We start from the raw sequence: 4753 nt of genomic DNA on the forward strand, positions 1-4753 counted from the left end.
TGTCCCCGTCACAGCCCTGACCCGTCACCACTCTGCCTATGCGTCCCCGTCACAGCCCTGACCCGTCACCACTCTGCCTGTGTCCCCGTCACAGCTCTGACCTGTCACCACTCTGCCTGTGCGTCCCCGTCACAGCCCTGACCCTGACTTGTCCATCCTCCCCACAGGCCCATGAGCTCCCCGACAGCAAGCCTTGGTGCTGACTGCTCCATCCCCAGCATTGCTCTGACCGGGCGCAGGGTAGGCATTCACGTACTGCGTAAAAAATGAACTTGTGGAAAAAAATAAATGAATAATAAAGGAAATAAATGGTGAGCCAAGTACCGCTGTTCCTGCCTGTCCATCAGAGCACCTCCTCTCTGTTCTCCCCTCCATCCCTGCCCCCAGAGCCCACTCCCCACCCAGCCGGGGGGCCTGTTAAGCCCAGGGGCAAACTAGGCCCTCCTGGTTGTTAGCTGTGTTAGGTGCCCTCGAGTCGGTGCCGACTCCCAGCGACCCCGTGGACAACAGAACGAGTCACTGCCGGGTCCTGTGCCGTCCTCACAATTGTTATGCCTGAGCCCACTGTTGCAGCCACTGTGTCAGTCCATCTCGTGGAGGGTCTTCCTCTTTTTCACTGACCCTCTACTTTACCGAGCATGCTGTCCTTCTGCAGGCACTGGTCCCTCCTGCACCTCGCTACTTGTAAAGGCCCAGGACTGGTCCCTTCTGCCCTCACCGCCCCCTCGTTCCCTCTCCGCCTGCTCCTCCGTGGTGTCCCCTCTGCCCAAAACCCTCCTCCTCTCAGCTGTCGGCAAGCTCCCTAACCTCCTCCAGGTCTCTGCTCAGGGGACACTTAGCAAAGCCACCTCCCCTCTGCTCTCCTGACCCCCGATTCCTGCTCTATTTCTCCTCACTGGGTCCCTGCGTTCACCTTCTGGCTCTCGGTGCGCATCTGGACGGCACTGGGTGCCACATGCCCACCTGATAGTCCGTATTTTCTCTTAATCCGTGTCCTTCGCCTTCTCCGGGATGTGAGCTCCGGGAGCAAGGATTTTTATCTGTCTTGTTCCCAGCTGCACCCCCATCACCTAGAATGGATCCTCACGCACAGTCGACGCCCCATGAGCCCCTGCTGTTACTGACTGAATGCATGCGTGACTGCCGCCCCCCCACCGCACACCTCACAGAACCCGGATTCCAGCAGGCACCCCATCACTCGCTGGCCTCTCAGTGGCCTGGAATGGCTGCAGGTCTCGAGTGCAGAGCTGGAGCGTGGACCCCAGAGGCCAACGGGTTTCTGGTCTCAGTTTTGCCACCTTCTCCCTGTGTGGCCTTGAGCAAACCCTTCTGTGCCTCAGTTTCCCCTTGCGTATAACAGGAGCGGTAACAGTGCCCATCAGGTAGGCCGGCTGTGCAGAGGGAAGTGAGGGAAAACACACAAGGGCCAGCATGCAGAAGGTGCTCAGGTTTGACTACGGGCGCTTCTCCCAGCAGCCTTTCCTGTCCACTAAAACGCACTGTATGGCCCTGCCGCCGTCCCCGCGCACCTCTGTCCCAGGTGCTACGTTATCCCTGATGGACCACACAAAAGCCTCAGGCTGGTGCTAGAAGCCTCCACAAACTCACCCCAAACTCCAGTCATTCGCTCCATAAACACACACCCTGTGCCAGGCATTGTTGTTGTTAGGTGCTGTCGAGTCGATTCCGACTCATAGCGACCCTACAGGACAGAGTAGAACTGCCCCATAGGGTTTCCAAGGAGCGGCTGGTGGATTTGAACTGCTGACCTTTTGGTGAGCAGCCAAGCTCTTAACCAGTGCGCCACCAGGGCTCCTAGGGAACTGAAAGTGGGTATAACAGACAACTTCCTGCTTGCAGGGAGCAGACATTCTGGCTGGGGAACAGACAATCCTAAGAAAACATATAATGAGGATGATGATGTCAGACTCTGGTCCGCGCAACAAAGCAGCGCCGCTCTGGGCGGTCCACAGACGGGCAGCACGGACATGCCCTGGGAAGTCGTTAGGAGTGCAGACTCTGGGGCCCACGCAGACTCCTGATCAGACAGCCGAGGGTAGGGGCAGGACATCTGACGCACGTTCAAGTGTGAGAACCAGGGAGATACAGCATGCGGTAACTGAGTGTGGGGCTGGGTTCTCTAGTGAGAGGGTCAGCAAAGGCGTAGCTGAGCTGAGCCCCAGAGGACAAAGAACCGACCCACCAAAGGGTGGGAGGAGACGGTTCCAGGCTGTGGAACAGGAAATTCAGGGGCAGGGCTGAGAAGAGTCAGGTGGCCAGTGGGCTGGAGGGGAAGAAGAGAGGAGAGCACCAGCATCCGTAGGCCTCATGGGCCCCGGTCAGCCATCTGGGCTTCACTGGAGGGCACTGGTGAGCTCCGGAAGGATTCTAAGGGAGCAGCCCTCCCCTGCCTCATCTTCCCATCTCTCTAGCCTGAAGTGGAGACCCTCCGCCATCTGTTCTGCCCTCCGGCAGCCACCAGGCTCGGGCAGGAAGCCTAAGGCAGCTTCGACACCCTCAGACAGGGCAGGGCCCCTGCCCCCAGCTCCTTGCCAGGGAAAGAGGAGGCGCCCAAGGGCAAGCACAGCCCTAGGGCCGCCCAACCCCAGCCAGCTTGGGCAGACGGAAGAGAGGAGCTGAAGCGGCCAGGAGACCGTTAGAGGGGGCAGGGGCTCAGGAGAGAATGGGATCCCAGCCACCGGAGACACCCCACCTCTAGCTTCCTGAGACATGCTTCTGGCCGGAGAGGGGGAGATGATCGCACAGGGGCGTGAAGGGGAACTCAGAGAGGGTCACACACAGCCAGCACACAGGCAAGCTGCGTTCCCCTGCAGTTGCAATGAAACACACATACACGCAGCTGCAGAGCAGCACACAGAGAACCACAGAAAGTCCTAGATAAATCATACCCACACAGGCACAAAGAGCGCCACACACAGCAGTCACAGAGAGCCCCAGCTAACACGTACACAGTCCTAGGTAAACTAAATCACATGTTCAGCCAGCACGGACTGGCCCCTCTCTCTCCCTCACGGTCTTCACCATCCGTTGGAGAAGACAAAGCAAAAGGCTGCTGTAAAGGAGCAAGGGATGAAGGTGTCGGCTACTGTCACTATGATACTCTGACATAGCCGTGAAGGACTCAGGAATAACAGCCTGCACACCCTTTGCTAACAGAGTGGACGGGTACGTGAAATCATTCGTGGGACACGCTTTACAAACTGGATCAGGGAAAGAACGTCAGTTATTATTACCGCCTCCTGAGAGTCAGGAATCCACCCAGGGTCTCAGGAGGGAGGCTCCCAGGCCCACAGAGAGCCGCAAGGGGTCTCTCTTTCGCTCACAGTCTTCACACACACAAAGCCACAGAGAGTCCCAGCCGCGCACACTGAGGCCTGGACACGCACGACCATGTCACGGGAACTTTTATCACACACCGATGGAATCTGAGATAAATCATAAGCACAACTGCAGAGAAGCACAGCCACAGAGAGGGAGGTAAATCACAGGCACTGAGGAGCCCTGGTGGCGCAGTGGGTAAGAGCTCAGCTGCTAACCAAAAGGTCGGCAGTTCAAATCCACCAGCCACTCCCTGGTAACCCTACGGGGCAGTTCTACTCTGTCCTATAGGGTGGCCATGAGTCGGAATGGACTCCATGGCAACGGGTTTGGTTTTTGTTGTTATAGGCACAGAAGGTCATGGCAGCACATACATGCACACACACTACAAAGTCACCATTGGACACACACAGGTAATGTATAGTGACGGAGCCACACACGCAAACGTGGCCAGAGGATCACAGCTGTGTGCACACACTTGGAGCCACAGACACGCACTACAAAGTCACAGTCAGACACGCACAGGGAATGTACATTTGTACACGGAGCCACAGATGGAATGAGATACATTATTCACACTTACAACCATCGAGGGTCACAGCCACCAATGTGTGCACACTGCCAAGTAACCATCAGACGTACAGGAACTGAACCCTCACACAGATGTAGGTAATCAGGGGTGAATTACAGGCACCACCACAGAGGCCCAAAGCCACACACAGAGCCCCAGACACACCACCGAGTCAGGCACACAGCGGCAACTTACGGGAACACAGGAAGCCACACATGGAATTAGGGGTAAATTACACAAACAGCCAAAGAGGCTCACAGCTGCTTGCACACCAGGAGCCCCAGACACACGTACACACACTTCCGAGGCACAGTTTGGAATCGGAAGCTCCTGCAGACATGGAGAAGGATCAGTTCCGCGCCTACACGACCCCGGGGGTCTCACGCACGCGGTCCTCCGGCCACGCAGAAGCCCCCATCCCCCAGCAACTCGGAGCTTCAAGACAGACAAGCACGGGGGAGGGGGGCAGCCGAGGAGGCGCTGCTCGGAGCCCGGCCAGGTTTCCGCGGCCTGTGCGCCCCGGCCAGGCGGGGGGGCTCGCCTCCGTCCCCCATCCATCCTCGGCCCTGAGACCACGGTCCGCATCGCGCCCACCCCTCGCCTCCTCGGCAGGGGCAAGCCAGGCCTAGGGGCCCTCCCCGCAGGACGTGGTGCTGGTGATATGCGCCCCCGGGACCCCAGGCAAGCCCCCGCAAACCCGGTAGTGGCGAGCCAGACCTGCGCGCCCTCCCCGCAGTCCGCCATCGCCCCCGACCTGCACCTCTTACCCCCCAGGCCACCGTGCCCACCGCTCCGCGTCCCCCGGCCTCCCCAGCTGCCCCCGGCCTGGCCCCACGTGCACAG

This window comes from Trichechus manatus, unplaced genomic scaffold, assembly GCF_000243295.1.
Source record: "Trichechus manatus latirostris isolate Lorelei unplaced genomic scaffold, TriManLat1.0 scaffold00207, whole genome shotgun sequence".
Lineage (NCBI taxonomy): Eukaryota > Metazoa > Chordata > Mammalia > Sirenia > Trichechidae > Trichechus > Trichechus manatus.